The sequence below is a fragment of the Artibeus jamaicensis genome, unplaced genomic scaffold, assembly GCF_021234435.1.
Source record: "Artibeus jamaicensis isolate MK-2021 breed Jamaican fruit bat unplaced genomic scaffold, CSHL_Jam_final scaffold_916, whole genome shotgun sequence".
In the NCBI taxonomy this organism is placed as follows: domain Eukaryota; kingdom Metazoa; phylum Chordata; class Mammalia; order Chiroptera; family Phyllostomidae; genus Artibeus; species Artibeus jamaicensis.
The window spans coordinates 35,965,998-35,988,292 of NW_026522059.1; the positions used below are offsets into that span (position 1 = coordinate 35,965,998).

The 22,295-nt window shown below is 36.2% G+C and overlaps 1 protein-coding gene across 4 annotated transcripts in view; it reads left to right on the forward strand.

The window, feature by feature from the left end:
* NCOA2 (nuclear receptor coactivator 2) overlaps positions 1-22,295 on the forward strand; it is a 290,146-nt gene that overhangs the window by 92,281 nt on the left and 175,570 nt on the right. For all 4 annotated transcript variants that reach the window (XM_053660857.1, XM_053660858.1, XM_053660855.1 and 1 more), the window contains exon 2: positions 12,290-12,346. The gene's annotated coding sequence lies outside the window, so the exon portion shown is untranslated. The remainder of the gene's footprint in view (positions 1-12,289; positions 12,347-22,295) is intronic.

Genomic DNA, 22,295 nt, shown 5'->3' on the forward strand with positions numbered 1-22,295 from the left:
ATAGAATGCCTGTTAAAGGAAAACACTAAAAACAATGCATGTAAAATTTGTACCAGAAAACTGACACCTGATACTTAACAAAAGGTAGCTCTCCTTGTTATTCTGTATGTTTAGGATGTTAGAATGCTTGTCTCCAGATCTCTCGATTTTCATTTATATGTTGTTAGAAACTTTATCTATAAAATGTAGGTTTACAACTAAGTTACAGGCTTCTGCCGTGCCTTTTGTATCCACAATACCTTCTGTGGTGGGAAGGTCGACGCATAGTTGATGATGATTTCTATTGTGGTTAAGGACATAATGGTGAGGCCAGGTTTTGGGAGATAATATTTGTTTCTGGGCTCACAGAAACTCCATTGATCAGAGGATGAGTGGGAAAATTGCCACTGTCAGTAGAATTATTAATCTCTTTGAGCCTCAGTTTCCCATTTGTAAACCTGAGTAGCTAAGAATAGGTAATTTCTGCCCTGACTGGTGTGGCTCAGGGGGTTGGGCATTCTCCCATGAACCCCAAAAGGTTGCTGTTGCATTCCTGGTCAGGCCCATGCCTGGGTTATGTGGCCAGGTCCCCGGTTTGGGGAGTATGAGAGGCAACCGATTGATGTTTCTCTCACACACCGATGTTTCCCTTTCTTTCTCCCTCTCTTCCCCCGTCTCTAAAAAATAAATAAGTAAAAATATTTTTTAAAAGATTATTTGCAAGTTTCTTCCAGATGTAAATTTTTATTCATAATGGTACTATTACCATAATTAGGATACATTTTTTCAAATATTCCTCAATGTTTTTGTTGGAACCTATACATATAGTAAAATGGAATATTGCACTTAGAATTTTTAACAAAAGTGGAAACTATACACAGGCCCATACAATGAATCAAACGTCTGATGAAGTATCTTTTTTAATACCATTTCTCTGAATGACACTTAGATTCGTGGGTTGACTTGGTGAAATGATACAGACAGTACAAATTTGGCTAGGCATGAACCACCCTGTGCATTTTCCAGTGTAGGAAGTTGCAAAGCTTTTTTCCTAGCAGTCTAGTTCTCATTTTTGGAATACCATATTTTTTCTGGAACTCTGCAAACATTGCCACAGTTAATTACATCATGTAAAATTATAGCAGTGAACACATACTATATGCATGTGTGAGCTGTTCTCAATTTTTAAAAAATACCATTGTTTCAGTGCTTGCTAGTATTAGTAGTAAGAACACAGGGACTGGAGTCAGGCAGACATGGGTTTGATATCCTGTTCCATCACGTGTTCTTTGACTTTAGACAAGTTTTGTTACCTTCTCATGATGACAAAACAGGATTGCATAAAAATCTTCATTTTTAACGGGACATTCGCCTTCTCTCTTTTACTATGGACACTTAAAAAAAAGAATGCCCTCTTTATTATGTTGAAATGACGATTATCTTTATGTGTCATTACCGTCGGCAGATGGGGCCTTTCATAGAGGGAGGGAATTGACAGTGACAGTCTTCTGGGGAAGAGGCCGGTCCTCAGAGAGGAAGCAAACTCAGAAGGGAGCTGTGGTGGACCAGAGGTTTGCTGGTCCCTGTGCGCTGGTTTTTGACAGTACTGCTGAGTATTGGGAGTTCAGGGCCGCCCTGTCCTGTATAGACAGATACTTAGTTTTACCGTTACTTTTGGTTCACTCCCTTTTGCTACCTCATACTCTCAAGGTGAATGTTGTACAGCTCGTCTGTGGTGTGTGGTGTAAGGGAAGGGTTCCAGGGTCATTTCCTATCAGTCAGAATGCCCATTACAGTATTGTATATAAGGAAGAAAAACCTAAAAAGAAGGTGAGTTTCTGAGAAGAGTTCATAGTCCTCTTTTCTCCCCGTAAGTGGATAGTTCCCTATTCCACTGTTAGTATTTGCAGGGCATATATTTTATTAAGAAAGGTGGACATTTCCTGTCAGATTGGTTTATTGTAAAAAATAAACTAATAAATATATGGAGATTTCCTACTGTTTTGGTGTATACAACAGATCTCAGTAACTGATCTCATTCCAAAGAGAATAAAGGGAAACATTTAGGGCAAAGATCTCCTACTTTATGGGGAGAAAAACAGTTAAAACTCTGCTCATAGCATCATGGGGTCTTTTATTTGAAAGGGAGGGCTGATCATTTGTCAGGTTGGCATGTTCCAGTCTGCTGGGGAAGTCTTGTATTCCCAAGAAGATTAATTTTTTTCCCAGTGAGTTATTTTTACTATCCTCCCTAGAAATTCTGTTGCAGACTATTATTGTGTGAATTTTTTGATTGAGCACCTAATTAAAGCCCCAGCACTCGTGCAGGAGTGTTGTTTAAAAACCACTAGCCCTAGGTATGGCCAGGGGGATTGGGTATTGTCCCACAAGCCTAAACGTCACTGCCTGGGCCGCATGCCTGGGTGGTGGGCCAAGTCCTGGTTTAGGGGCATGTGAGAAGCAACCAATCGATGTTTTTCTCTTACACTTTGATTTTTCTCTCCCTCTCTCTTGCTCTCCCTTCCTCTCTCTCTAAAAATAGATAAATAAAATCTTAAAAAAAAGCAAAACACTAGTCCTAGACTACCAAATTATACCATACACAAGAATAAAGTCAAACTGGGTAAAAGACTTAAATGTGACTTACGAAACCATAAAAATCTTGGAAGAAAGCAAAGGCAATAAATTGTCAAGACATCTCTTGTAGCAGTATTTTTGCCGGTATGTATCCTAAGGCAAAGGAAATAAAGGAGCAAATAAACAAACAGAACTACATCAAACTAAAAAGCTGCTACATAGCAAAAGAAACCATCAACAAAGTGAAAAGGGAACCGAAGATATGGGAGAACATATTTGCCCATGATACATTTGGTAAGGGGTTAATTCCAAAATACATAAAGAAGTTACACAGTTCAACACCAGGAAGACAAATGGTCCAGTTAAAAACTGGGTAAGGGACTTGAGTAGACACTTCTCTAAAGACATACAAATGACCAATAGACATAAGAAAAAATGCTCAACATCACTAATCATCAGAGAGATGCAAATTAAAACCACAATGAGATATCACCTCACACCTACTAGAATAGCTACTATCAATAAATCAACAAACAATGAATAGTGGCAAGATGTGGAGAAAAGGGAAAAACAGTACACTGTTGGTGAGAATGCAGACTGGTGCAGCCACTGTGGAAAACAGTATGGAGTTGCCTCAAAAAATATAAAAATAGAACTGCTGTTTGACCCAGCAATCCCACTTCTGGGAATATACTGTATGAATCCTGAAACATCAATTCAAAAGAATATATATGCACTCCTATATTCATAGCAGCATTATTACAGTAGCCAAGATCTGGAAACAGTCCAAGTGCTCATCATCAGATGAGTGGATAAAAAAACAGTGTTACATTTACTCAACAGGAACTATGCAGCTGAAAAAAAGGAGGAACTTTTTATCTTGCAACAGGTTGGATGGACCTGGAGATTATTATGCTAAGTGAAATAAGATAGAGAGAAAGGTAAATACCATATGATCTCACTTACACTGAGGTCTGTCCAGAAAAAAATTCAGTCGTTGTTAGTATAACAAAAACAGTTTGCACAACTTTGATAATGTAACTTGGCAGCTAAGGAGAGTGGACTGGAATGCTCACACATGAACACTGATGACTTCACTGTACTAGTTGGTGCAGGGGTCACGGTAGGCAATGTTGACTGAGCATATGTACTGTGTGGTCATCGCATTCAAAATGAGCAAGTAGACGAGACCGGGCACGTTCAGGGTGGTATGGCCATAGACCAAAATGAGCAAGTAGAGCAACAAATCTGCATCAAATTTTGCACTAAATTTGAACATTCCTCTGTGGAAACTATTAGATGATTCACAAGGCCGTAGCTGTGGTCAACTGGTGATTGGCAGCTTTATCTCAGCAATGTGCCTGCCCATGTATCACACCTTATGCCGAGTTTTTTTGTGAAACATCAAATTGCCCAGTTGGCTCAGCCCCCCCTATAGCCCAGATTTGGCACCCTGTAATTTCTGGCTTTTCCTGAAACTAAAAATCACCTTTGAAAGGGAAGAGATTTCAGACTGTTGATGGGTTTCAGGAAAATGTAATGGGACACCTGATGGTGACTGGGAGAACTGTGTGAGGTCCCAGGGTGCCTACTTTGAAGGTGACCGAGGCATCATTGCCTATGTACAATGTGTCTTGTGTCTTGTATCTTCTATCTTCAGTAAATGTCTCTTGTTTTTCATAATTCATGGGCGATACCTTCTGGACAGATCTCATATGTGGAATCTAATAGAACAAAATGAACTGACGAACAAAATAGAAATAGGCATGGACACCTAGAACAGACTGACAGCCGCCAGAGGGGAAGGGGAGAGTGGAACGGAAGGAGGACAGTGAAGGGATTAGTCAAAGAACGTATGTGCATAATCCATAAGCACAGACAACAGTGTGGTGATGGCTGGAGGGAAAAGGAAGGAGTGGGGGCTGGGTCAAGGCAGGCAAAGGTGTTAGTTAGGGGGTTTGGGACAGTGAGGTCATCAGTAATAGTGTGAACAATTAAAGTAAAGGGGCAAAAAACCCACTGGTGCAGCAGCAGGTTGTGCTGTTAATCAAAGATGGGTGTCCAACTCGTTATTTTCTATTTACTTGTCAGCATTTCAACTTTCTCTAGTCTAATTCAGATCTTTATTATTCCAACAAAACTACTCTTAGGAGTGTCATCAGCAATTTCTGCTTGTCAGTCAAGTACAAACTGTTTAATTTTCTTAGCATTGAGCAATATTGACCACCCTCTTGTCCCAGATTCTATAATACTTGTGTTTGCTGGCCCTACTCCCGCCTCTTATGTAATTTCTCATTCTCCCTGGCCAGTTCCTTTTCTACATAATTTTTAAATGTAGAAGTTTCTTAGGGCTGAGTTCCAGACTCCTGGCTCTTTATTACTTCTCCCTAAGAGATCCTAACTATTTCTATGGATTTAAATACTATTTTCAGGTTAGTGACTCCAAATTTAATATTAGCTTTAGTCTTCTTCCAGATTTGAGCCTTGGACATGCAATTACATATATGAGATTAATTTTTCTCCTAGGTCTGTCTCTGAGCAAGAATACTGCTCTTTGGAGAGTTACTGTTTTATGACAGTTGCTTTATTGTATTTGTTCTGACCATGGCAGGCGAAAGACCAAACTGAAAGGAACGGTCATATGAGATCTGCACATTTGATGGATCTGGTGTATGTGTACCTGTCTGGGGCTTAGGAAATTTTAAACTGATTGCAAATCCTTTTTTATGTATTTTAATTACGGCTTAGGAATGTTTTTACATTTTGTATAGATGAAAAGTTAACTATATTAGGTTATAAATCTAAATTTAACTTAACATTAATTCTACTTTTTGAAACATTTTATTGAATTGAATTAAAATAACAACAGAACATCTTAAGATTGACTTTTAGTTAATTTTAAGCACCAGTTTTAGAAAATGGAAGATTCTCCGATGGATATGGCAAGATCTGAGTAAGCTTTTATTTCTTAAAAATGACTGAGCATCTTCTTTATGCCTAGGAGATCCAGAACTCAATAAATCTGTGAAGATTTCTCTGAGTGAATTAAGTTATATATATATATATGTAATAGGCAGAATGAATATTTGGGAAGAATAATTAAAAGGTTAGTTCATTAATGCTTATGCATAAGTTATAAGAGCTAATATTCAGGCAAGCATGTCATTTTAAGGGGTCTTGACATGATACTGTTTACCATCTTAAAAAAGGCTTTGGAATAAGAAATTACTTGTTGAAAAGTTTCGTTAGTTAAAGGTCATTGTCCAAAGTGGAGGTAGAGTCCTGTAAACAAAGAAAGAAAACATAAGTTTGTCTGAAGTATATGGAGAAGTTAATTAGTTTGTGTTCTATATTATTTTTAGCATCATCAGCTTAATAATTGAGGAAGAATTTTATTTTGCATGTTATACACATTCTTTACATGTTATGTACATTATTGAGACTTTAGCAACATCATATTGAGATTTTAATACTGTATTACTAAAAATATTTGAACACTATATATTAGGACATTTTAATATTATATAAGATATACCAAATAAAAATATAATGTCCTGTTCAATAATTTGAAATAGTTTTCAGAGTTAGGTTTTGAAAGCATAACTTTTGATGTTGCATGACTTGAAACATGCTGAGTGAAAGGTGTATTTTATATTCAGTTGTTTGGGAGTGTTTTTGCTTTTGAGTAAAAAGTTGTAAAATAAATTGATTTTGTTAATCATGTGTTATGGGTGTGTGCTTGTGGTTGGGTGTATGTTCTGATATGCTTGGCTGGAACGGTGGAAGATCTCAAGTAATTTGAATGGTACTTCTAGCTGTTTCTTCCTTTCCCCATGTGCCCTTCATTGCTACCAGCCTGTTTGACTGACTGGGTGCCTGAGGTGGTGGTGGCTGTAGAACAAGTCGACCAATAACCAGGTTTCATTGGTGCATGAAGTGTGGCAGTTGCAGGGGGCTCCCCTTTGGTTAGTTATGTCTTTCCAGTAGCACTTGCATTATTCTGGTTGACAAATACATCTTCATTTCATTTCAAGTGAAATATATTGATGTATTGGTGACACATTCTTTGATTGGTAGCAACTTTGAGAAAATTGTGAAGCTACATTTGGGTTAGCAAAAAAATATTGTTAAGATTTAGTAACAGTGTCAGCCAGGGGCAGATGATGTGGGGAATATTCGTTGCTCTTTTTGCTCATACCATACCAAAAACCTCAAGAAGGCAGTTTTCAGGTTGATGACATTTTTTGCCATCCTCTTTTTTAAATCAAAGATTTAAATCAAAGTGGTACCAAGGATAGCATTATCAAATCAGTGAACTTCCATAGCAGCCTGGTGGGTAGGAGCATGCATGGACTCTGCCATCAGACTCAGGAGGTCAGAGTCCAGACTTTGCCACTGTGTTGGCTCTGTGATCTTGGACTTCACTTAGTTAAGTTTCTGTATGTACAAAATGGAGGTGATATTAGCAGTGCCCACTTCATGGGGCTGTTAGGAAGATCAAATTAGTTAACATGTACAAAGCCCTCCACCTAGTGCTCTCATAAAATGAGTATTCAGTTAATGATAGCTACTGATGTTGTTGTTGATGGTGGCATTAAACCTAGACCGCCACATATGGCCCTCCTCTCATTCCAGTCGTCATGAAGTGCTCTTTCAGCCACTGTTACAGATGTTGCTTCATTTTCACCCCATCTTACTCTGCTTCCTGTGGCTCTGTTCCCAACCATTCATTTTCAAAAATAAAAAAATAAAATAAAATATTTAGCACATTTTCTTCTAACCCTCCCCTACTTTAAAAAAAAAACATCAACTTACAGTTTTAATGCTGCCAGCATTTTTTTTTTAATGTGTGATATAGGCTCAGTTCTGACTTTGCCTCAGAGTAATGAGTTATTTGTACAAACTACTAGTTGATGCTGCACTGGGCAAAACCACTTGCTCTTAGAACTTTGTTTATTGCTCAGATCCCTTATGTCATGTTGCCTACCACATAGAAAGAAAGAGCAGGAACACAGGTACATTTTAAATCTCATTTAAACACTTCTTTAGCATTTTTTAAAAATGAGGTATTGGTATGATTTGTATACCATAAGGTACAACCATATTTGCACCCATCTTAACTGTATATAAGGATGAGTTTTAGAAAATTGATATAATTGTGTATGTCTAATGTTTCTTATCCATCTTTCTTTAGCATCACCATGATCCAGTTTTAGAATAGTTCTTATATGTGCATTTCAGTGAGTCCCTACTTTTGATCTCTAACTCAGGACACCACCAGTCTTGCTATCTGTGTGGTTTTACTTTTTCTAGAAATTAAAATAAATGAAGTCATGCGATATGTAATCTTGGTGTCTAGCTTCTTTTATTTAGTACAGTATTTTTACGGCTCATTCATGTTGTTGCATACATTGGCAATCCATTTTTTGTTGTTGTTGGGTGGTACTCCATTATATGAGTATACCGCATTCCTAAAAAATACATTCTCCAATTGACAGGCATTTGAATTGTTTCCAGTTTTGGGCTGTTCTGAGCAAAATTGGCTAGGAGCATTCATTACAATTCTTGGTGTGGATTGGGTCATCTATCCCCAGAGAAATGAAAACAACACCTTAGTGTGAAATTGTCAGGTTATGGGATGGAAGCTTCTGAGCTGTTTTCCAAAACGGCTGGCTGTACCGTTAGTTATACTTTTCTGCCAGTGAGGGATGTTATGTGAAGGGTCTTGTTTCTTCATCTCCTTCTTCTCACTTTAGATATTTTACTGAATGTCTGGGATATTGTGTTTTGGTTTTAATTTCTATATTCTTAATGACGAATGGCGTTTAGTCGTTTGTGTACTTTCCCCATTGTGCATCTTCTATATATATATAAAATATCTTAAAATATTTTGCTGATTTCTAAAAAGTTGAATTATTTGTTTTATCATTGAGTTGTAAGGATTTTTTGTATAGTCTAAATACACATTCCTTTATTAGCTCTTTATGTATTCTAAACACATGTACTTTATCAGATAATTGTTTTGCCAGTGTTTTCTCCCAATCTGTGACTTCTGTTTTTATTTTTAAAGTTATATTTTGAAGAGTGAACATTTTAATTTTAATGGAATTCACTTTATTATTTTTTTGTTTTATGGTCCTTTTCTTTTAATTTTTCTCTCTTATACATATGGTGTCATATCTAAAAAAAAAATTTGCCTAATCCACAATAATTTTTCTTAAGGTGCTTTCTTCTACAAGCTTTGTAGTTTTTGTTCTTCACTTTTAGGTCTATGATCCTATCCATTTTGAGTGCAAGGTAAAGTTTGAGATGCCCCCAACACTCTTGTATTGTATCACAAGTTTTGAGTACCATTTATTGAAGACTGTCTTTTCCCTAATGAATTAACTTGCCATCCTTGTTGAATGTGAATTTATATAAATTCGTAGTCCTGTTTCTGGACTCTGTTCTCTTCTGTTGTTTATTGTTATGCCCAAACCCCATTGTTTTGATGATTGTAACTTAAGTCTTGAAACCGGGTAATATCTTCCAACTTTTGGTGTAGTTTTAAAGTAGGACTGGTTCAAAAATTTCCCATATTTTTGTATGTCTCTGTGTGGTTACCAGCAGATAAAGGAACATCACAGAGAAAATCAGTTCTACTCGGGGTCAGTAGGCCTGAAGCTTCTATTTTTTATCACTTTATTGAGTTGCCTGTTTTATCTAGCAGCATTTAATAGGATCATACTGGGCAGGATCATAATTATAAAGCCTACTACGTATCAGGTTCTGTATGTAATTATCTCATTTGATACTTTCAAGGTACTGCAAAGAGGACATTATTATCTTCATTTGATAGATGAGCGTACAGTAACATTTCCTATGTCACTTACCTAAGCCACTTCTAATGATACTACATTAATAGCAGTAGTGTTTACATAATAAAGCCAGAATTTGAAACCTGGTCTTGCTGATGATGCTTAATTAACCTTAGGTTCTTTCATCTATTCAGTGCTGCTTCCTGACAGTGACTTTGTGGAGAGGAGGTACATATCTTTTTAGTTCATAAGGTGGAAATAGTAGCAGTAGTTAGAGCGGGAAAGATGACACACATCCCTCTGCCTTTTCTTCTGTGAGTCTCCAGTCTCAGGGCTGACCCCTGTCCCTCCCTTGAAACACATTCAGGAGCTTTGTGAAAACTGTCAGGACTTAGGGCTGAGTTTAATTTATTATAGAGCTGTTGCTACTGCTTTAATGACTATGATTTTCCCTTAGTAACTTATAAAATATTTGTAATTCTATGTTGAGCTATTTTATTGATTCTTGTTGTTTAAAATATTACACCAAGATATTATATTGTGGACAAGACAGCTGCATATGTCTTTTATCTTCACGTTTCTTCTATATACAGTGTCCAGCAGAAGTAATGCCTGCTTGAGTGTGGTTAGTAAGATATAATAAGGGTGTAATAATTTATAGTTTTAATTTGAACATGTCAACTAAAATGTCATGGTTTGCTTGAGTGTGATATTGTTATGTTACAGAATTGCATGCTTGTGATTTTGTAATAAAAAGCGTTATTTGTGCTGGACCCTGTATTTCTTTAGCATGGATGTTTGGTATTTTTTTCTTCAAGCATGGATGTTTGGTATTTTTTTCCTCATATTAGTACATTAAGAAAAACTCATTCAATAGTATAGATCAAGTAGTAATAGTTTAATATCATTATTTCTAATATCACAAATTTTAACACTGGAATATTGCATAGTGCGATGTCGTTGAGCAAATTAGTTGTTGCTATAGAATTATAATAGGCTTAAGTAGGACAGCATAATGAATGCATTTACCCCAGCAGTACTGGGAAGAATTGATGGCTCCTATTACATAACACTTTATTGCACACTGCTGACTGACTGCCACTTGAGGAGAATCCATTCGTTTTACTTACTCTGATAACTTCTTATTTGCATGCAGATTTTCTTTTGTTTTTCATGAATCATCTGACTAATACCCTAGCTGCATTTCATTACTTACCATGAGCTCCAGGCTGATCAAGTCCTGGTAAAAATCAAAATGCATTTTTTTCTCTTTTCCCTTTCTAGACCTCTTAGATTATAAAATCAGATGTTTCCAGTGCCCTAGAAAAATGGTAATTTGGATATTAAATTAGCATTAGCTTTTTTCTACTATTAGGTTCTATTTATTCTAAAGAGTGAAGGGCTCTTAAGAGAGTTCATATTGATTTAAGTTTGATCATTGAAGTGTCATTTATTACTGATTGGTGTCACCTAACAATAAAAAAATCTAGTTGCTCAGTTGTAAAAACATTTCTTGCAACTGTTAAATCTAATAGCACATTGTGGTTAAAAAAAGACATACTATTACTTGTAGCAATCAAACCATTTTTCTTAGGTCCATAAAATACGCAAAAATAATGAACATTAATATACATAAAATATATTCAAAATTTTTTGTGTTCCTATTTCCCACTGTACATCTTGTAAACAAACTTTTGTGCAGTGGAAGTGACTCTTGTGCAGATCTGAGGAAATGCCAGAGTCCTTCGTTGTTACTAAAGTCTTTTTTTCTCCAAGGTACACATTGAGATGAGTCTTGGTGAGCAGTTACCCTCAGTACTGAAACAGTGTTCCTTTTTTTATCCACTTCTGCTCTGGCAAATTTTTAGGAATGTGTTACAGCATCATGTTTACATCATTTTACTCAAGATTTTTTAAAGATAAATTACTCAATCACTTTAGAGCTTCTTTCTTTAAACAATTATGATAGTTTTATTTCAGAAATTTCAAGCCTTTCAATTATAGGTAAACTATAAATTAGAGTGAATGAACACAACCATGTGATGTTTAGTTACTTTTTAATTCAGCAAACATTTACTGCATGTCACGTTACAGTGTGCTGAGCCCCGAGCTAGTGCTACCTGCCTCTGCTTCTACTCAGTGTACCAGTGAGTTAAACAGCTACAAGGAAGTAGAGTGTTATGGCGAGCTCTCACAATCTGTAGGGGAGATGCCTCATGATTTATGATGAACTATGACCGTACATATTTTATGTTACCCTGTGCGAGTAGAAGTGATGCAGCAAGTCTGCATCTTGTTTTTTACTGTGCAGTTTAATGGAAAGGTGTTATTAATGAGTATTACTTTTTTTTTTTTTTTTTAATTGGCCCTAGCTGGTGTAGCTCAGTGGATTGAGCACAGGCCTGCCAACCAAAGGATTGCGGTTTGATTCCTAGTCGGGGCACATGCCTGGGTTGCAGGCCAGTTCCCAGCAGGGGACACATCAGAGGCAACCACACATTGATGTTTCTCTTCCTCTCTCCTTCCCTTCCCCTCTAAAGATAAATAAATAAAATCTTAAAAAAAAATAAAAATATATATGTATATATTTTATTGATTATGCTATTACAGTTGTCCCATTTTTCTCCCCATTATTCCCCTGTCTGCCCCTCCCACCAATCTGGTTGAATGTTTCTTCTTTAACTCCTGGGTTGTCAGGCTTCCATAGAGTTTGATTTTCTGGCAGTTCTGGTTGTTTTTTGTTTTTAGATGGTTGTTGTCCTTTGTGTGAGGAGGTGCAGTGTTCCATCTGTACTAATGAGTATTAATACTCATCTCCATCTTGTATTAATAAGTATTATACGATTATGCAGGTTGTAAAAGTCACATCTACTCTAATGAGTCTTAATAGGATTCTGCATTATTTATTTATGTTTGTTTATTTGTTTATATTACAGATTTCTCTTGGGTTTAGCCACAAATTTATAGATCTTCTGCACTGTATACAGACACAGGTAAGTTAAAATTAAGCCTTTGTTTTGGAATATGGTGGTTTTTAAGTAAAATCAAATAGTTAAAAATTATTCTATTTAAAGTTTAGTGAGATAATATATAAATAAAATGAATGTGAAAATATTAAAATCATTTGTTATAAAAATAATATCTACATTGCTGTTTTATGAAAAGTCTATGAATGTGTTAAAACAACATTTGAAAGTGAAATTATCATATCTATTTATTGGTGCTTACTGTGTCTACATTTGGGAAAATTACATACACAATTCATAGCTTGGCAAACTGTTTCTATTATATTTATATGTAAATAAAAGAATAGCTGCTATAGATTTTGGCAGCAAATTTTAGTTTTATGAAGTTAGATGTTTTAAATTTGATGAGCAGTCTCTTCTAGTCCAACCAGTCTGAAATAGCTTCCCAATCACTCCTTATCATACAACCCTGATTTATTTTTGTCACAACATTTTATTATTTATAGTCTCCCCTACTATGATATAAGCTCCTTGAACATTGGGACCATTTTTGTCTGGTTAAAAATGTATCCCTAACCCTTAGTATATAGTGCCTAGTGTATAGGAAAGACTGAATAAATGTTTGTTAAAGTAATTATGGGGTAGTAAATATTAATAATTTATTCATATTCAGAGTCACTGAACTCTGCATCTGTAAATACAAACCAGAAATATTTTCTTATACTTATTTCTAAATATGAAATTAATTTGCCTTAGATACTTAAAGTATTTAGCTCTTAAATGTTAAGAGAAATTACCTTGTTGAAAATTTTATGTACTCAATATGCTTAATCAGGGTAGATTTCAGTGGATAATACTTTAAATTTTGTATTTATTTTGTCACTACCCATGAAGGTTCTTATGGTGAAGTAAGGGACAAACCTGAAGCAGGTATAGGAGCTTCTCAACTTTTTACTAAATTATGCTACCATATTAGGTATGTTTTGTGATAACTTTAAAAGGAACAAAGTGGGTTTGAATATTGTACAGCTTTAATCTCTGAAAACCAAAAAGTTAAAATATTACTGCTACATGTTATTGGATATAAATTATAACTTTCTAGTTTTCTGTTTCTACTTTGGGAAATTTTTCTGCCCTTTATATTAATGTTTGAGTGCCTTATCAAAGATAAGTGTAGGAGAGGGATGACCATGCTTTTCCTTGTGCCCTTGGCAGTTTCCTCTGACTCTTCCAGGATATTGGGCTCTTGTCTCTTGTTTTCTTCTTTGTTTTGTTTTTCGATCTCTTGCTTTTTTTAGTCATTGGTCTCTCCCTCTGCCACCATGATTTTATCATTTATAGAAAGGACTAAATCGAATCTTTACATTTATTTTTTTTTTAAGTAAAATTGTGGGATTATACAGCAATTTCTCATTCACACCTAGTTTCCAAGTACAATTTGCAGAGGTTGCTTGATAATACCAATAACAGCAGTTGTAACTTACTGCTGGCTCACTGTGTGCCAGGTATGACGGAAGTGCTTTTCAGTTCTCTTCAGAGCAGCAGATAAGGAAATTGAAGCTTAGAGAGGTTAAGTGACTTGGTCATATCAAGTAAGTGGCGGTTTGCCACTATAAAGACTTTGAACTTAACCCCTGAGCTCCCTTTTCCACCTAAATAGCCCTGAATATAAGCATTTTTGTGTGTGTGGCAATAAGTGTCATGTAGGAACATCATATTCGTATTTGAGGACTTCAAAGTTAATTTAAAAGTCAAACATTTTGCTTATTTGCTTAGCAGTTTTCAACTTTTTATCCTTTATTTCAAGCTATGAAACATGAGGACTCATCTAAAATGTAATGATGATCTCCACAGTTTAAACTTTCACTCTGCATCTTGACGTCATACTCACCTTTCGAGGCACAGGCCCCTGGGGAAAGCCCTGGATTTCGCTTTCCGTAGTAAACATGGCACACATGATTCAGCATTCTTCCTTTCCCCCCTGTAAATGTGGCACTCCACCAATCAGTATTCCTTAATCACTTGCAATATTAGACATTTTTAGGTTACAGTGACATCTGTGCTTTGCTAGACTTTTCGTACAGAAAACAGGTTGTGCAAAATACAGTGACTGTAGAATTACTTAAGAGCCCTTATCTTGGAATGTGTAGTAATTTAGATCTTGGGAAATTTTTAAAATTATTTTAGAATAAAGTGACATCGCTTTGATGTAGAGCAAAGCTGGCTCAAAAAGAACTTCAGCTTTCCATATGTAGTGTATTTTCAAGGCTGAAGAGGACATACTATATAAAAATGTTTTGAGAGTTAACCGTGTAACATTGTGGACAAAGTGTTCTTAAAGACAGCTTTGTTGAATATATCTTAAAGTTCTGATTTGAAAATATGATTAATTATACTTCCTTACACTTTCCAAAAGGATTACATCTATGAGTGTAAATGCAAATTCCAGATTTGAGTATATGGGAAGGGACTTCTGTGGTTTGAATTAAAAAGAAAAATTTTATTTAACAGACCAGACCATGCTTCTTAATCTATAGCTACATCAGTATTTCCATTCCAATCTCACATTTTAAGCATTTTTAAAGTTAGCCAATAAACTTTTCTTAGCATTGATAGTCAAAACAGAAGTACGCATTCGGTAAATCTGCTTGACAATATATTCTTGAAATGTGATTTTTCCCTTCACTATGGAAAACTGAACTCACCATGGATTCATACCTACTTTGGATTTATTTATAAGTTCACTTTCTGTGTACTGGAAAATTTGGGGTGGGAAGACAGGATAGGGGAAGAATTGTTCATACGTACTAGGTAGAGACCAACTCTTCAACATTCACAGATACAGAGAGAAGTTCTCCAAAGTACAACAGAGCATAATATACTTGTTGTGATACTAAATACAAAAAATTACATATTTGCTATTATACACTAAATACCAAAAACTATATTAATCATATTAAGACAAAAGAACTTACGTTTGTATGGGGTATAACATGGTCAAAGGCACATTTGACATAATACTTGTTGTATTTAAATTCCCTTGCTCACAGATGTGAGGAGGTTTTGTGATTAGATAGGCAGCCTGATGTAACTGACAGATGTGTCAATGCTTATGATGAGGGCAGCTGGATTGGAGCCACAGATCTGAAGCTTTGAGCACTGTCCACTGAAAATCAGTGCTAATCTAAATAAAAATTTAGAATATTTAAATATGTATCTTTTGCTTTAGGCAAAATCTGGTGATACTTTAATTGTATTGCTACTTCTGTGGTCATTTATTTCAAACATCAGCATGATAGGCTGTGATTGGGGGAAATAACAAATATTTGACAGCTGACAAAATGCCCTCAGTTATTTAACTATTTAAACTAGAATCCTCATCCTAGTTCCCCTGGGCAGACTACTCTGCTCTTAGTGTGTAGATGGACTGCTGAGCTCAGAACAAAAGAAATTTCCCGGTCTGTTGAAATTGTCTTCCAATGGGTGGTACAGACAAAAAGCCATCAGTTGGAAACTGTTTGTATGACCAGACAGTTTTAAAGCACTTCTGCTATTCCACTTTCCTCCCTTTTTAATGCACACATTAATGTAAACAGATTGGCTTAGTTTTTAACATAAAACTAAATACATTCGGCACCATTAGCCCTCCTTTCTTTCCTCCTTCCTTTCATCTTCATGTCATCCCTTCTTCTCTGACTTTCCCTCCCTTTGGAAATATTTATTAATTATATTGTGTTAGCCTATTCTAAAGGTTGTGGGAAATATACAGAATAATTACCAATACTTATTAAACTAGAAGGAGTATCAGTGCAAGTTTTACTCCATATTTCCTTGTTGAATTTTTTTTTATTATCCCATCCCCTCCCTCTCCTTGTTAAATGTTTTTACATTGAATTTTGGCTTTCTAATTTTTAAAGAAAAAACTAACCATTGATTTCTGAACCATACATCCTAGAACAGCAAAATCTGTCCATTATAAGTAAATATTTGCTTGTATGGTGTTAATAGTGTTTTCAGAGTGAAGTGCACACCTCATGACATAGGTTTGTTCTGCTTAGTGAGGTTCAGGCAATCACAGAATCCAGGCACTCTTCATTTGGAATGGTGGCCTTGCTATTTCTTCAGGTACAGAGGAGCAAAGTGATGTTAGTCAGCATAGTGCATTGCTGAAACAGATACCAGAAGTATGAGAGAACCTGAGTTTTCTGGTTAATCCAGACCTAGAACAGCAAACTTTAGAATTTCAGATGGCAATAAAAAACATTTTAAAATAAAATCATAAGGATGCTTCTTGGATTGTAAGAGTTGAGATTCAGTTGAGAACTATTTTACTATGGAGCACCATTGTTTCTTTAACTAAAAGTTTCTAAGTGTGATTTCTCTGTAAATAAATGAGAAAATAAATGTTATTTTCTCTGGCATAGCTGATACTCTTTGGAAATAATTAAAATGTAAAGTATTACCAGCCTGTTATCTTGTATAGATCTTTTGAGTTAGCGTGTCTTAGAGGAGGTAGCACTGGAGTCCGACTCTTGGATAGAGTTGGTTCTGATTTCTCGGTGCTGCTTTTCTGCACCGTGGGGCAGATGTACACGTGCATGGGAGTTGGGAAGTGGTTTGAAGATTAAGAAAATTTGTGTTTTCTCTTGTTAGTGGCCTTTAGATTTCAGTTAAAATTTGCATATTCTCACGTGGATATTAGAGTTACTAGCTTTAAGGAGAAGGTTTCTGCTAAGCAGAATTTCATGTAAGTGCTACCATGGTAACTTCAGAAATACCAGGTCCGGCAGAAGTAAGGCCTGCTTGTGTGTGGTTGCTAGGGTAATAATATGGTATAATAATTTATAGTTTTAATTTGAACATTTTGCCTAAAATGTCATATTGTGTGCTCGAGTGTGATAGTGTTGTGTTACAGAATTACATGCTTATAATACTATAATAAAAGATTTTGTAATAAAACTGGGGTGTTCTTTGTGCTGGACCCTGTATATGGCATTTGATTTGGAGTCATTAGTAGGGTTTTTCATTATGCCCATTCACTTTCACTTTGGAAGGAAAGTGACAGATAAATATTATTTTCTAGGCAGGTGTTGAATTTGAGTCTTTTGACCCTGCTAGAATCCCCTTAAAGTTAAAACAGCAAATAAAATCAGGCTGCTTCCATTAAACAGCTCAGAGTTTATTTTTGAAGCTGAAACCATTTATGTCAGTCTCCAGTAGCTTTGCAACATATAGTTGTAAGTGATAAATTAAGCGTTTATTTGTAAAATTGTTCATATCTATAAAATTAAGTAGGCTTTATTTTTTTTCTGCCATTCTTTGCATTAGGGTATAGATGTTTCCCTTCCCACTTCTATTGCTTGCTTGAGACACAGAAAAATGGGAGAAAAGCAGACATTAACAGGAAATTTTGCAAATTGTGACTTGAACCTAATTCCATGCATTAGGTTGTCGAAGCACAGTTTGCTGCTTCATGAATGATTCATGGGTGTCTATAATCAATGGAAATGTGGTTTTGGGCCTACACTTCTACCACAGCTACACTTCTACCTTTCTATCCAAAAAGAGCAAACAGAGAGTAAGAAGTACATAGCATTTAATAATGGCCAAATGAAATTTAACCACATACTATAAATGCATACAGTCCAATTTTGGAGGATCTCTTAAGTACACGTCTCCATGCAAAGTTGACTTTTTTTTAGTGCCATAGTCTGTAGAATTGTTTGCCTTCACTACTTTCTGAAATACTGAATTGATTTGGAGTTCATTAATTTGGGAACTTTGTTTTCTATAAGCCAACAGTTTTGGGCCTTTGGTACTAGTGACATAAATTTCATAAGGAGAAATCATATGCTTGAAATTTCCTGGCCTCAGCCAAAGGACCAAAAATCTGCGACCTATTCATAGCAGGGATTTGGAGCAGAGTTTTATTATACCTCCTTGAGAAGTAAAAAGGACTGAAAACGCAGGAGAGTGATAGGCCCGCCTCAACTTCAGTGGAAAGAGGTGTGGGGAAGCTTGTAAAAGACCTGCCAGTCCCTCAGTGAGTACTGAGACTTTTGTCTTTACCTAAACTATAAAAGAAACAACTGTATCATAATTACTGAACTGGTGGCTTAGATTAGAACAGACAGAGCAGGGGCCAAAGGAAACAGTTGATCTTTCAGTTTCTTTCAATTCTTTGTCATTTAAAAAGAAAAGCTATTTGATCTAGATTTCTAATTCTTCCTTTTATGTAGTAGTTTTTATCACAGTTCAGAAAATAAACCTCTATGTCCTAGGTTATAAGATACAGTTTGGAAATAGAAGATAGTTTTGAACTAATGTATTTTGAGAACCATATGGTGGTTACTCAGGCTGTTTATTATATTTGAATAGAATAGAACGTATATTTTCTTTGACTTAAATGAAACAGATTAGGCTGGTTTCATGAATGTTATCAATACGCAGTAACATATTTTGTTTTTTTAACCTAGTGGAATCTAGATTTTAGATTTTCTTTGAAACTAGATGCTTGGAACATTTACATTTTTTCTAATGTAAGAGTTAGGAGTTTAATGTTGCTACTGGTTCAAAATATCCACAAAGTTTCATAAAATCTTTATTGTCTAACATGTAAGTTATTACTTCTTTGAACTTGTTCATTGATATGTTTATATTATGTGTTAAGGTCAGATTCAGACGTTCTTTTTAAAGTATCTTTTGAAGATATAAAATGATGGCCTTTTACAAAATACTGCTGTTGTCTTTTTTTAATATATTTTATTGATTATGCTATTACAGTTGTCCCATTTCCCCCCTCCATTCCCCTCCACCCTGTGCATCCCTTCCCAACCACATCTTCCCTCTTTAGTTCATGTCCATGTGTCATAAGTTCTTTAGCTTTTACATTTGCCACATTACTCTTATCCCTCCCTCCTGTCTATTTTCTACCTACCATCTATGCTACTTGTTCTCTGTACCTTTTCCCCCTCTCTCCTCCTCCCACTCCCCTGTTGCTAACCCTCCATGTGATCTTCATTTCTGTGGCTCTGCTCCTGATCTAGCTGTCCTCTTAGTTTGCTTTTGTTTTAGGTGTGGTTCTTAATAACTGTGAGTTTGCTGTCTTTTTACTGTTCATATTTTTATCTTCTTTTTCTTAGATAAATCCCTTTAACATTTCATATAATAAGGGCTTGGTGATGATGAACTTGAACTTGACCTTAACTGAAAAGCACTTTATCTGCCCTTCCATTCTAAATGAAAGCTTTGCTGGATAGAGCAATCTTGGATGTAGATCCTTGCCTTTCATGACTTGGAATACTTCTTTCCAGCCCCTTCTTGCCTTTAAGGTCTCTTTTTGAGAAATCAGCTGACAGTCTGATGGGATGTCCTTTGTAAGTGACTGTCCCTTTATCTCTTGCTGCTTCTAGGATTCTCTCTTTCATTTTAATCTTGGCTAATGTAAATGATGTGCCTTCATGTATTCCTATTTGGGTCCACCTTCTTTGGGACTCTCTGAGCTTCCTGGAAGTCTATTTCCTTAGCCAGATTGGGGAAGTTCTCCTTTATTATTTGTTCAAATAAGTTTTCCACTTCTTGCCCTTTCTCTTCCCCTTCTAGTACCCCAATGGTTTGGATGTTGGAATGTTTAAAGATGTCCTGAAGGTTCCTAAGCCTCTCCTCATTTTTTTGAAATCTTATTTCTTCATTCTTTTCTGTTTGGTTGTTTCTTTCTTCCTTCTGGTCCACTCCATTGATTTGAGTTCCAGTTTTCTTCTCATCACTATTGGTTCCCTGTACATTTTGCTTCATTTCACTTAGCATAACCTTCATTTTTTCATCTAATTTGCAACCAAATTCAACCAATTCTGTGAGCATCCTGATGACCAGTGCTTTGAACTGTGCATCTGATGGGTTGGCTATCTTGGTCACTTAAATGTATTGGCTCTGGGGCTTTGATTTGTTCTGTTCGAGCCCCTTTTTATTTTGGTCTGGTTGTGCCTGTTAGGTCGTGAGGGGCGGAGCCTTAGGTGTTCACGAGGGGGGGTCAACCCAGTGGCTGGGTTGTGATTCTGTATGTGGGGGCGCGGTCAGAGAGGGAACAGTGGCACTTGTTCTGCTCCCTCTCAGATTTTAGTCTCTTCTGCCCCTTCCTGTAAGCAAACTGGGCTCTTCCAAGGCTGGTTCCCCAGTGGGTGGGCTTGTGTATGTTCTAACACCCTGTGGGTCTCTCCAACGAACTCTCCTATGAGGCTGGGAGTTTCTCCCAGCACCTCAATGTCCACAGATGTTTTTAGTCGGTGCTTTTAGGCTTTATTTCCTGTCACTGGGGCCATGGGTTGCGCGGTCTGTCTCACTGTCCGTTTTTGGCTGGTTTATCCGCGTGCAAATGTGTGACCAGTCAGCCAGCTGCCTTGCGCACCTCATTGGGTCTGCTCATTGCCACCCCACACTGGGGTCTGCCAGGCACTATTTCTTCCTGCTGAGACCCCTGTCCGCCAACTGCCAACTCTGCCCCTCTTACCATTCTGGATGAATGGTTGTCGTCGGACTTCCGTACAGTTCAATTTTCTATCAGTTCTGGGGTTTTTTTTTTGTTTGTTTCTAAATTTTTGTTGTCCTTAATTTTGGTTGTGCAAGGAGGCACAGTGTGTCTACCTATGCCTCTATCTTGGCTGAAAGTTGCTGGTGTCTTTTAAAATTATTTTTATTTTAATGTATCCTAAATACCAATGTATATTGCTTTAAACCATAATATGTGCTCACTGTATTTATCCATTTTTTGTCTTTTTTTCTTCCTTATTTTGAAAAGAAAAAATTTAAAATAACAACAACCTTTCTCCTTTCACACCACAGTGGCTGGTCACTAAAGCCTTTGAACCCCAGAACCAAATGCTGCCTGTAGTGCTTGCTACTGCCCCTGCAGACATTCTGCTTGTGGTGGCTGTCCTCGAGTCCCTCTGGGGTCTCGGACTGCCCTATCAGGAGCCATGCATTTCTGAGCCCTCTCATTTTAGGATAGAAAACAAGAGACTTTTGTTTGTTTATTTATTCTGATAAATATGATATCTTTGGCTTATTGTGCTATTTCCACTTCGGTGTTCCTTTTAATTAAATCATTATATGTACCAAGGTCTCTGTTGATTAAGGATTCTATTACCTGCTAAATTTCAAGAGTTGATTGAGAAAGTAAATGTACTGATCATTTGTTCGTATACCACAATGAGGTTTCATGAGGTAGTTAAAGTTTTCACAGTGCTTTGAAGCAGAGATAAATGTAGATTAGCTTGAGGGGCAGAGAAAGACAAGGAAAAACAAACACTATTACTTTTGGCAAGGCATGGTTCTTGACTTTTACATGTGTTGCATCAGTTCAAACTCTGAATAAATTCTTTGTGTCAGAATGTGAAGTGAGTTCTGATGGTATCTAAATTTTCTTTGATTTGAAGTCGAGAATAAACCACTTTTTATTTTCAAAGCATTCAAACTTTGTATATTGGGCCATAATGTATATAGTGAAATAGAACTTTTGTGTCTTTCAACTCATCTGCTTTTAATTGGATCTTGTAAGAGTTGCCAAGACATTTTGTGCTGCCTTCTTCCTAGTTAAAAGGGAAAAGTGATACTGAATTCAGAAAAGGAAACTTTTGATTAACTGATCCTGTCAGATACTACAAAATGAGCTTTGTCAGAAGAAAGTGCTCAGATGATGTAAATCAAGGATGGAAGAAAATTGAGTTAGAAGCATCCTTTGTCATTAAGTTTTTTTCATTATATAGAGCAACATGTCAGTTAATGTTTTGGGGTTTTTTTTGTTTTATTCACAGAACATTTTTAACATTACAGCTACCCATATATGTACATAGAACTTTTCTGTGTCAATATGTCATTAAATATATAAATTTGTTTCATTTAAAGTAACATTACTGTGTTACCAAAGATTGATAATCATGTTGGGATCCCAGATAGTTAGAAAATAGGTCATGAACACGAA